We start from the raw sequence: 13,286 nt of genomic DNA, 5'->3' as shown, positions 1-13,286 counted from the left end.
TAATACCTTTAAGTGAAATCCATTATGAGCAGGGCTACAAACACCTGAAAGAAACAAAAACCTTAGGACAAAGCATTAGGAATACACAATTTATGTCTGCAAACAAGAGATAGTAAAACAAACTGAGCACTGCCATGCCTCAGTCTGAAATCATCTCTACAAGAGGACTAGACTTAAAAAAAAAAATGAAAAGTGTGATGATGTTAATAGTTCAACTTGCGATCAGACCAGCACACAATTTAGAAGAGCATAAAATGCTAAGAGCCAAATCCTGGTGCTGTGCATGAAGCCAAAACAAACAGGTCATGGCATGGGGAAGTGAAGAGGGGGCAGCAGGAATAAATACAGATCGACCCCCATAGACCATCACAGAGCATCAGCACGAATCACTGATACACTCACTGATAGAGCTCTAACAGCATCCATGGTCCCCCCACCCACAACACACACATTTGACCAGAAGATTTAGAGTCAACAGCCTTGTCCCCACCATCCCACAGTCCCCCAGCCCCTTGTACACCAGTGACAGCAGGTACCAACAAGGAGCAATACTTCACAACACACAGAGATGGTGGAAACCTATGACTATGACCACCACCACCTGCAGACTCCACAGCCTATGCTCCGCCCACCAGGAACACTATCGAACTACAGTGGTTCTGCTGCTTCCTCATCCTTACACGTCTGCGCAAGCCATAAAGAAACACTTTAGCTCTGAATTTTGAGCAAACGTTTGGCCCCAAAGAACAGGAAAATAGTAAATCCCTCATCCCCTGACAGCTATAAGATTTAGGACTGGCCGTTAAAGCTGACATTGCTACTCTTGGCTAATTCTCTTCATCTACAACCTGTTAAATCATTAGAGTACGTAAAACATTTGGAGTGACTGGACCGGGGCTTTCACTCAGCCAGAAGACAAAAGACAGCAACTGATGGAAATGCAGAAGAAACACCTCAAAAGCTGAGTCAAAATGGTATAAAAGTCAGACCCTCCACTGTTTCGTCAGCCAAGTGTGGCTACGGAAGACTTGTGTGTTTTCTTTTATGCCCGCTCTTTCGGTCAGGCTGAGGAGCAGCAACTGCAGAAGCAGTAAGAACAGAGGATGTATGGCTATCAGCAGAGCAGACTGCAGGACATTCCCTGGGCCAGTTTCACAGAGGAGAAAAGAAAGATGGCAAGAAGGAGGGTTTCCCCAACAGGGATCATCAACTCATTGTGAATACAAATTCTGGCTGGCCATGGCAAAACAATGCCCCCTTAGGTGTAATGTAAGTTATTGGTATGGAGGAGAAGTGAAAAAACAAAACAAAACAAAAAAATTCAGCTAAAGCACAATTTAGGTTATTATACCAGATGCCTGATCCTGAAAACAACTTATTACCGTGAAGCAGTCCTACTGAAGTCTGTAGGATTACACCCAGTAGTAAGCACTAAACCTTGTAGAATAGGGCCCTCTTTCAGTAATTTGATAGCACCAACTCCATGGAAACTCAGAGTATCTTGCATAAGCCTCCCACAATGGGTAGCACTGGAAAAAATGAAGTCCTTCTCACTGCCAGGAAAACATCAGAAAACCAAATTCTCTAAAATCAAACAAACATAAGAAAAGAAAAGAAAATCTATCAGCTAAGAGCTAAACAAAATAAACATGCTTTGAGACCTCAAAGCATTTGTTCCATTGTCCAAAATTCCACTGAAGAGCTTTTAAAATAGATCCCCATATAGTGAAACAAATGCTTTTCAAGATGAAGGGCCACTCAATCTGTTTTCTCATGCCTTTTGTTCTGGGGTACTATACACATACCCTTTTCTAAAATTTCCTATCTGAACAGGAATTTAGATAAGCAAGTTGTTTTCCTGGAAATCCAATTCCCAGGAGACAAAACCCTGGAACCAGGGGCTTAAAGTACAGTCAATGTAATGCTAAGTCTGTCATACTTTAATGATATTATTTGATTAGTTTAACAAAGTTTTAGGATCCTGCAAGCTTAAATATAAAAGTTAATTACAAGTTTAATAATATGTTAGCTTAAAATTACAGAAGATGCAGTGCCCACTCACAGATGACCAACCCATATCAAATAGTCTTAATTTTTTTAGCCAGAAGTGCAACCCCAAGCAACCCAGCCCATTTTAGATCTTGCCTTCAATAATTCCACCTTGCCAGGGTGATGTAGCCAGCAAGAAGTCATCCATGCTAATTGGGCTCTCCCCCTTCATATGCTCATAATCCTCAAGTGACTGATTGATAATCCAGGTAGAAGGAGGAGTGGGAATTCTGACCACTTATTAAGGCAGAAGAATAAGTGCTGGAGCAAAATGTAAAGGTGGCCTAAATACGTTGTGTGGACTTGTCTTCATTAGAGAATTAGGCAGTGTAGGAGCATGATCTTAAGGAGGAGTTAAACTAACCTCATGTTAAACATCAGTTTCCCCGAGAGAAAAGATGGGTGAGCTAATATCTTCCATTGGTCCAATAAAAGATTACCTCACCCTCTCTCTACTGTCCTGGGACCAACACGGCTACAACTACACTGCAGATGTGAGTTCCCTATGTCAACACTGATTCAAAAGCCACATTCAAACATCATGTTATTTAAACACAATCACAAGGTCACTTTCTAACATGTCCTAATTTTCTCATGAGGACAAACCTATTAATAGTGTTCTCCCAAAAGTCATAAGAGAGTGTCTCAGAGTCCAGAGTGGCAAGCCTAGCATTGAGCCCTTGCCCATCTCTCTTAGCAGCAAAACAGCTGCATCATTCTAAACATCAGGGTTCCAGGTAGAGCTACCCACATGTTATAAGACATTAACTGTTTATAATTTTGCTATATTGATATACTACTTAGAAAACAGAAAGGACAAGCATCAGCCGATGGTCACCTGGGAATGGTGCAGCTGTTTTGCTGTTGAGCAATACCCTCTTCCCCCTGGAAAATTTGCTTACACACAAATAACTTCCACCTGGAGTTGCTGCTACAAAAAGGTAGAAGTAAACCAAACTAAAATGGATTTTCATGTCTTGAATTGTACCAATTTGCACATTAAACACTACTGCATAACAGATGCGTTCAAAAACAATGCACAAGAATGGGAATTGGTGCTACTCTAATAAGACTGCAACACAGATGCCAGAGCATCTGTGAAACCGCTAGAGGCCTTGACTGAATTGAATCCCTACAAAAGTATTCCTTTTCCCACTCCCGTTCCTAAAAGTCCCTTCTGAGCTCTACAGGAATGATGGATGAATACTGCAGTGAGCCCTAACTCACTTCTTAAAAAAGCTCTAACAAGGAAAAGTTGTACTTGCCTGAGGGTTTTTCTTCAGAATAGTCTGTTAAACATAAAAAAAAATTTCCTCTCAACTCCTGTTCACCAAACGTCACTGTGAGGATCTTACCAGCGTTGATAATAGAGAGGGAGTGTAAAGAGAGGGTGGGGGGAATTGGACAGAATAGAAACTATGGACAATAGCAGGTCTAGTGTCCTAGAAACTGTCTGAATGAAATTTGTACTACTGAGGCGCAACAGCAGGCACAACACACGTCTACCAAAGGTGTCATGGTCTTCTAGACACTAGTTAGTTTGTAGTATCGGGAGACTTTTGGAAACCTGGCCAGGTCTCTGTCATATATTCCTCGCAGGAGGCATATGACCATTGTGCCCAGGAGTATGAATTGGTCTAAGACAGCAAACTTTGATTCCTTTTGGCAGGCACACTCATTTAGCTTTGCATACCTCTGAAATCCATAATTCACTTGTCCCAACTACTGAAGGGAAAGAAAGCATCTAAGACTTATTTCTTGGGGATATATTATGGAAAGAGATACCTATGTGAAAAACCTTATCTCAATTGCACATGCAGGGTAGAATTTTTCAAGGTACTCCACACTAGTCTAACTCTGCTCCCATTGACATGAATGCCAATTGACTTCAGTGGGAAAAGAGGCCAGCACTGTATGCTTTTAAAAATCTCATCTCTTGCAGTGCATGGGCCTGACAAAACAGACTGCTGCTACAGCCACACTGGCTCACACGTTTGAGACTGTGCCAGGATACAAACTTTTTGGCTAGAAGCTGGTAGGAACATTAACATGATAATGGATACCTCCTTAAAAAGGACTTCCCAGAACTGTGTTTTGAGATCTATATACCATCTCCAGCTCATTGCAAGCTTGGCTCTCTAGCACAGCACTTGTAGCCAACCACCACATACTGCTTCGATGGAACAGCAGATTGCCTTCAGCGATAGTAGCTTGGCATGACTTGGCTGATGTAACATTTCAAAGAAGAGAGACCTCAGACAAATTTGAAAAGATTTGACCTGACTTTTTAGAAATCTGCTTAATTCCTAGCGGATGGAAACCAAGATGTTACCCTCCTTTCCCTTCCCTGCCCTGGATCCTTTCCTTCCCTTTAATTTTTTATTCTTCCATCTTTTTGTTTGTTTCTTCTCCCCTTTTGTGTGTGGGGGAAGTCATAAAATACAAATGTAAAAAATGCCACTCCTTAAAGTGTAACCATAAAGTAACAGAACTATAGTCACTCCTAGGTGGCAACAAATAAAAAGGAGTTCTGCTTATAGTACTTTGACAGTGGTCCCATGTTAAAAGTTCCTGTCTAGGTTATTTTTCTCACCTAACATTCATTATATACACATACAAATATGCATGCACACAAACCTTTTAGTTCAAAAATTAATAGTTGTATAAGGGGAAATATGAGCTAAATAGCAACTTTAACAAGGAACCATATAGAAAGTTTCACAAAACTAATGTTTCCCTTCAATCCTGTTGAAATTGTCACAATAAATCTCATCTTTGTAATGCATGTAGATTCAGGACTGAGATCTTTTATTTTATTAATTTAAAACATAAATATCTTTATAAAAGATAGAAAAAGTCACCATTTAATAACAAAACTAAAACAAAACATTTAATATTTTAACTATTATTTCTTTACACACTTAAATCCAAATAAAGTAACCATATCTTCTTGAAAACTTCTGATTGACCTCTAATATGAGAGATTACTTTCTCTCTAATGAAATCCTCACTATAATTTGTTTCCAATATCCATTTTGAAGCTATATCTACAACAACAGATAAGTTAGGGACACAGACAACGTCTTGATTAATATAATCTGAATAATGAACATAGTCTGTTAAAAACTTATATTTTTCTAGTAATTTCTCATCTGTTTTCCACTCCTAATAATGAGGAACCAATCCAAGTTTTTGAAACCATTTACAGAGATCCAACAAACTGATCTTTATGACACCATCTCATATTTAAATGTAAAAAATGCCTCAATTTGATTTTTCTGCCTAGCTTATTCAGAGCTCCCTGTAAACATCTGACATATGGACAAAGCAAACTCTCTCCACCGTCTCTTGAATGACAAAAATACTGCCCCAGGCAAGTTGATACTGTATAATCCTATGCATCTATTATCTGTGGAAAAAGTGTTTGGTTTCTGGACTGAAAAGTTTAAAATGTTTGCAGTAACTTGCATCTCAGTAGTTTTGTAAACTGGATCACTACACATCTCCCCAACCAGGATTTTTCCAAATATGATTAGTGTAGGTGAAAGGTGTTGGACTGGAGAGCAAAGTCTTCTAAAAGTCCACAGAACACCAGGACAATAGCAACTTGAGTTTTCCCTCCCATCACCCTGTCCAAGTATCTCCTCCTTCACCAAGACAAAACACAAAGGATGAGAGGATAGTTCAGTCTGCATGACCCCTTCGAGTATCAGCCTCTACAAAAATGGCCAAAGATACCAGTTGTAAGGCCAGTTCACAACTGATTGCAGTTTAAAACACCCACTCCAAACAGATCAAGCAAAAAGGGCATGAGCTTCACAAAAGCATTCTTCCAGTCTCTTAGCATAATTATGCTAAGAATCAAGTAAGAGATGTGCAATAGTGAAGATATGCCACTGTACAGGCCCTACTTCCATGCAATTGCAGGATTCTAGGCTGATGTAGCAGAAGCCTTGATGCTGCCGCCATGCCATGCCATGCCATGCCATGCCATGCAACCTTCTTCACTGAACCCAACTATGCTGGATTGATGCAAGGGGCAGCATTTAGCCCTTGATGGAATGGAAGCATGACACTTCCAGAGCCCTGGAATGGAGCACTGCAGATACATCACAGCTAATCCTTAATTATTCTATACAAACATAAGAATGGTCATACTGGGTCAGGCTGGTTCATCTAGCCCACACTCCTGTCTTCTGACAGTGGCCAATGCCAGATGTTTCAGAGAGAATGAAAACAGGGAGATTTATTGAGCGATCCATCCTGTTGTTCAGTCCCCGCTTCTGGCAGTCAGAGGTTTAGGGACACCCAGAGCAAGGGATTCTGTCCCTGACCATTCTGGCTAATAGCCATTGATGGACGTTATCCTCCACGAACTTATCTAGTTCCATTTTGAACCCAGTTATACTTTTTGGCCTTCACAACATCCCCCAGCACAGAGTTCCATGGGTTGATCGTGCACTGTGCGAAGAAGTACTTCTTTATGTTTCTTTTAGATGCTCTGCCTATTAATTTAATTGGGTGACACCTAGTTCTTGTGTTATGTGAAGGGGTAAACTTCCTTATTCACTTTCTCCAAACCAGCTTTTTTGAGTGTCACTGCACACTGAGAAGATGGTTTCAGAAAGAACTATCCACCATTATGTCAAGATCTCTTTCTAGAGTGGTAACAGCTAATTTAGACCCCAACATTTTGTATGTCTAGTTGGCATTATGTTTTCCAATGTGTATTCCTTTGCATTTATCAACACTGAATTTCATTTGCCCCTCACACACAGTTTTGTGAGATCACTTGGTATCTTTTTGCAGTCAGCTTTGGACTTAACTGTCTTGAGTAACTTTGTATCCTCGGCAAACTTAGCCACCTCACTGTTTACCATTTTTTCCAGATCATATGAGTATGCTTAACAGCACTGGTCCCAGTACAGGTCTTTGAAGAACCCTATTTACCCCCTCCACTGTGAAAACTGACTATTCTACCCTTTGTTTCCTATCTTTTAACTAGTTACTGAACCATGAGAGGACCTTCCCTCTTATTCCATGACTGCCTACTTTACTTACAAGCCTTTGGTGAGGGATCTTGTCAAAGGCTTTCTAAAAGTCCAAGTACACTCTATCCACTGGGTCATTCTTGACCCCCTCAAAGAATTCTAAAAGATTGGTGAGGCATGATTTCCCTTTACAAAAGCCATGTTAACTCTTCCCCAACATATCGTGTTCATCTATGTGACTGAAAACTTTACTATGGTTTCAATCAATTTGCTTATTGGCCTGTAATTACGAGGATGAGCTCTGGAGCCTTTTTTAAAATTTGGTATTATGTTAACTATCCACCAGACACCTGGTACAAAGACTGATTTAAGCCATAGGTTACACACCACAGTTAGGAGTTTAGCAATTTCATATCTGAATCCTTTCAGAAGTCTTGGGTGAATACCATCCGGTCCTGGTAACTTATTACTGTTTATCAATTTGTTTCAAAAAACCCTCTATTGACACTTCAGTTTACATCAGTTCCTCAGACTTGTCACCTAAAAAGAATGGCTCAGGTGTGGGAATCTCCCTCACATCCCTTGCAGTGAAGACCACTACAAAGAATTAATTTAGCTTCTCTGCAATGGTCTTGTCTTGAGTGCTCCTTTAGCACTTTGATCATCCAGTGGCCCCACTGACTGGCAGGTTTCCTGCCTCTGCTGTACTTAAAAAAAATAAAATAAAATAAAAATTCTGCTGTTAGTTTTTATGTCTTTTGCTAGTTGCTTTTCAGAGTGTTTTCTGGCTTGCCAGAGTTTATGCTCCTTTCTATTTTCCTCAGTCAGATTTGACTTCCATTTTTTAAGAGATGTCTTTTGGTCTCTAACCACCTCTTTTATTCTGTCATTTAGACATGGTGGCAATTTTTGCTCCTCTTACTGTTTTGTTTTTAATTTGGGGTAGGTACACATATAGTTTGAGACTCTATTATGGTGTTTTTAAAGTTTCCAGGCCACTTGCAGGCATTTTATTCTTGGGACTGTTTCTTTTCATTTTCATTTAACCCATCTCCTCATTTTGTGTAGTGCCCCTTTTTGAAGTTAAATGCTACTGTGGTGGGTGGGTGAGTGACAGAGAGAGAGATATAGGGTTTCTGTCGTATTTTCCCTCCTGCAAGGATGTTAAATTTAATTACATTATGGTCACTGTTACCCAGCAGTTCAGCTATATTCACCTCCTGGACCAGATCCTGCGTGCCATTTAGAACTAAATCGAGAATTGCCACTTCCCCTCCTGGGTTGCAAGACTAGCTGCTCCAAGAAGCAGTCAATGGTGTCTAGAAATTTTATCTCTGCTTCCTATCCTGAGGGTACATATTCCCAGTCAACCTGGAGATAGCTGAAATCCCCTATTATTGTTGGATTTTGTGCTTTTGTAGCCTCTCTTATCTTCTTGAGCATTTCACAATTACTGTCCTCACCCTGGTCAGGTGGTCAATAGTATATTCCTACTGCTATACTCTTACTATTCAAGCATGGAATTTCTATTCATAGAGATTCTATAACACTGTTTGATTCATTTAAGCTTTTTCTATATTTAACTCTGCTTTCTTTCACATATAGTGCCACTAGGGTGACCAGACGTCCCGATAAAATCGGGACCATCCCGATATCTAGGTGTTTGTCCCGTGTCCTGACTGATGTTTGGCTGCAATTTGTCCCGATATTTCGCAGTAATCTCTTTTCTTTTCTTTTTTTTTTTTTTTTTTTTTGCTCCACCGGTGACTCCCCTCACCCCTATGTGTCCCAATATATTTTTCCTCTCATCTGGTCACCCTAAGTGCCACTCCATCAGCAACATGCCTGCATTATTTTTATCCTTACAGGGTTCTGTTTGTTTGTTCGTTCTTTGGATGGGGAGGGTGGGTTTTATTTGGGAGGGGGGTTATTGGCCAAAGTTTAGAGAATGTTTATTAGGTTTATCAGGCTCTCATGCTGCCTCTCTAAAATCCCTTGTTTCCTAGTTCCTCCGATCACTTGGAGCTGTCTTTTTAAACCCCTTTTCTCCCTGAGTTAGCCCCACCCCCTGGTCATAGGACTCTAAACGGATTAGGGATCGAAGGATAGCAGGCTAGAGCCTCATTAGGAAGAGCTCTCGGCCTTGCCTAGTAGGCCACCAGGCTCAGCACACAGCCCCCCAAACAGACCCCACTATAAACTTCAGTCAAGGAGGCACACAGTAAGCACGCAAGTACACAAACTAACAACTCACCCCGAGGGTCACAGTCACTCCTCCTTCCCCTGGAGAACTCCCTTGCAAAAAACTCTCCTGTTTGCTGCTCCTGTTCCATTTAAAGATTATCTATTTCTTTCGTGACTACAGCACTGCTGCTTAGCATAATATAAATTAGTTGCAGCTGTTAAGAGAATTTGCTCATTTTCTCTGAAGATGGTCTGCATTTCCAAACCAAAATACTGAGCAGCTTTTAAAAAGGCAAAATTAACAGTTCTTCAATGAAAGTTTACACTTCTTAAAAGACTTGAAGGCAAAAAAAAAAAATTCGCTCTCAGTATTATCAGATTATAACCACACACACTTACAACTTGTTACTGAAAACTGCTGTTAAGAGCACTACAACCAGGAGACAGTATGAGTGCACTAGTTAGTTTAATGCAAATTTCAGTCAAGTTCTTCAGTTAACACACACACACACACACACACACTCTTCCACGAATGTAAATCCATATCCATTCCAAGCCCTCCAGTTCACTTGCTAAGTATAAACTGATTTATGGATTTGATTTTCATACACAACTTCTATTATACTTTGTTTACTGAAATATACTTCTGGGTTGTGCTAGCTTACTGAATAAAACACTATGTCAGTTGTAATGGAATGTACTTTGTGTGAAGGCCATTATCTTTAACCCAAGATACTGTTAAAGTTCAGAAGCAATTAATAAAACGTGGTGATTTTTTATGGGGCTTATGGTAGACCACATAAGAAGAGGTATTTACCAGATAAGAATTAATAGTGTTCATGTCCTGAAGATTTATCAAAACATTTGACTATCTCATAGAATTTATCCAAGTCAGTGCCTGGCAGAGGCAGGACTCAGCACTCAGTAGTAATACAATGTTATGAATGGCTGATTATAAAATGCTGGCATTTTCCAGATTGCTAGCCAAATTGGTGCTGAGGAGGCACATGTACATTTATACAGATGAACTAGCGGTTTTGTCATGGCTTTTCATACACCCCCACTAAAAAAGAAAAAGAATGTTATCACATTATATATAGGCTCTAGTGGATTAACTCTGTATGCACTAAAAAAAACAGGAGTACTTGTGGCACCTTAAAGACTAACAAATTTATTGTAGCATGAGCTTTCGTGAGCTAAAGCTCACTTCTTCGGATGCATAGAATGGAACACACAGACAGGAGATATTTATACATACAGAGAACATGAAAAGGTGGAAGTATGCATACCAACAGGCAGAGTCTAATCAATTGAGATGAGCTATCATTAGCAGGAGGAAAAAAAACTTTTTGAAGTGATAATTAAGATGGCCCATAGAAGGTGTGAGGAGAACTTAACATAGGGAAATAGAATCAATTGGTGTAATGACCCAACCATTCCCAGTCTTTATTTAGACCACAGTTAATGGTATCTAGTTTGCATATTAATTCAAGTTCAGCAGTCTCTCTTTGGAGTCTGTTTTTGAAGTTTTTTTGTTGCAAAATTGCCACCTTCAAGTCTGTCACCCACTGACCGCTATACTTACTTACATGCCTCCAGCTTCCATCCCGGACACACCACACGATCCATTGTCTACAGCCAAGCTCTAAGATACAACCGTATTTGCTCCAATCCCTGGGACAGAGATAAACACCTACAAGATCTCTATCAAGCATTCTTAAACCTACAATACCCACCTGCTGAAGTGAAAAAACAGATTGACAGAGCCAGAAGAGTACCCAGAAGCCACCTACTACAGGACAGGCCTAAAAAAGAAAATAACAGAACACCACTAGCCATCACCTACAGCCCCCAACTAAAACCTCTCCAGCGCATCATCAAAGATTTACAACCTATCCTTAAAGATGATCCCTCACTCTCACAGATCTTGGGAGACAGGCCAGTCCTTGCTTATAGACAGCCTCCCAACCTGAAGCAAATACTCACCAGCAACCGCACACCATACAACATAAACACTAACCCAGGAACCTATCCTTGCAATAAAGCCCGATGCCAGCTCTGTCCACATATCCATTCAAGTGACACCATCACAGGACCTAATCACATCAGACACACCATCAGGGGCTCGTACACCTGCACATCTACCAACGTGATATATGCCATCATGTGCCAGCAATGCCCCTCTGCCATGTACATTGGCCAAACCGGACAGTCTCTACAAAAGAATAAATGGACAAAAATCTTACATCAGGAATCATAACATTCAAAAACCAGTGGGAGAACACTTCAACCTTCCTAACCACTCAGTGACAGACTTGAAGGTGGCAATTTTGCAACAAAAAAACTTCAAAAACAGACTCCAAAGAGAGACTGCTGAACTTGAATTAATATGCAAACTAGATACCATTAACTGTGGTCTAAATAAAGACTGGGAATGGTTGGGTCATTACACCAATTGATTCTATTTCCCTATGTTAAGTTCTCCTCACACCTTCTATGGGCCATCTTAATTATCACTTCAAAAAGTTTTTTTTTCCTCCTGCTAACGATAGCTCATCTCAATTGATTAGACTCTGCCTGTTGGTATGCATACTTCCACCTTTTCATGTTCTCTGTATGTATAAATATCTCCTGTCTGTGTGTTCCATTCTATGCATCCGAAGAAGTGAGCTTTAGCTCACGAAAGCTCATGCTACAATAAATTTGTTAGTCTTTAAGGTGCCACAAGTACTCCTGTTTTTTTTGCGGATACAGACTAACACGGCTGCTACTCTGAAATCTGTATGCACTGACTATTGTATTCTCTCAGTGCCAGATGCATTAGATGCACATGATGCTGCTACAACTTAGAAGAGAGACTTTACCTCCATTGAACAAAAACATTTAAATATATTTATTTCTTATCTCAAGAAATGAAAAAGGGAAAAGTGGGAAAACAACAACATTGTGAGTCCACTTTTTCTCCGCAAGAGCTTGTCAGCTGCATCTACACATCCTTCTCCTCCATATCAGCTCTTAGCTACTAAGGCACGGCTAAGGCCAGCTCTTTCGAAGTCTTTTCACATCTTTTTTACATTGGTTTTTAACCAAGGGCCTGATTATACAGCGCCTGCACCAAGCAACTCCCTTCAGAGTCAATGGGAGCTGCTCATATGAAGAGGCTGCATAACAAGGCCCCAAACGTTACCAACTCTGAAGCAGTCTTTGTGCTGCATATGCTAAATGGAGGAACTCTACAGCAGCAGAGCATTTGATGTGAGGCAGCTATGCATAGGGCTCATTTAAAATTAATATTACTCTGAGGGGAGAGAGAGGAGGAGGAAGGAGTTTAATTGATCTTGGCCGAGTGTATTATTATTTCGAACCCTCGATGTGTTTGACAGTTTGATTTCTGTGAGTTTTGAGATGCCTTTTGTGCATGGTTGTTTAGTTTTCCGAAAGATGGGGATTTTTCAGTTTTTACATAAAAAAAGCTCTACAGACAAACGGCACATCAGAGCACACTCTATGGGCCAATCCAATACCAGCAACCAGATATAATCACACAAGTTACACTCGGAGGCAGGAACAGAAAACAAAGCTCATTTGCTGTAGCCAAGCACCACTTATTTTGAGCTTCAGAAACAGTCTCCCTAAAAATAAGGTACCTCGTGCTCTTAGGATGAGAAGCACTGAGCTCCACTCCCCCGCCCTTCCTCAAGGAAACGCTTATGCCCTTCTTCTCACCACCTACCCACAGCACTCAATATACAAGCCCAAGCCCACCCTTCCTACAGTGGGAACTGACTAAATCCTTCCAACACAGCAACTTTTCCAGATACCTCAGACCAAGGGCCAAATTCCACTCACAAGAACAGGCTTTGACACCAAGGGATTGGTTCTCATTTACAGTACAACCAGTTTACATCACTCGGCATCAATGTAATATACCCCCACTTTGAGGCCCCTTTACACTGGCAGAGTGGGGTAAAAGCAGCTTTAGTGTAACTGAGAATTTGGCCCCCAAGACTCCAAAGCATCTGACTGGAAAAAATAATAAGCAGCAATTGCCTCCCAGGCTCT

General features: G+C 40.6%; 1 protein-coding gene across 3 annotated transcripts in view; it reads right to left on the bottom strand.

Moving 5' to 3' along the window:
* TSPAN5 (tetraspanin 5) overlaps positions 1-13,286 on the bottom strand; it is a 117,016-nt gene that overhangs the window by 91,521 nt on the left and 12,209 nt on the right. The gene's annotated exons all lie outside the window — the stretch shown is intronic.

This window comes from Mauremys reevesii, linkage group 5 (assembly GCF_016161935.1).
Source record: "Mauremys reevesii isolate NIE-2019 linkage group 5, ASM1616193v1, whole genome shotgun sequence".
Classification (NCBI taxonomy): domain Eukaryota; kingdom Metazoa; phylum Chordata; order Testudines; family Geoemydidae; genus Mauremys; species Mauremys reevesii.
This window is presented reverse-complemented; position numbering and strand designations above follow the sequence as displayed.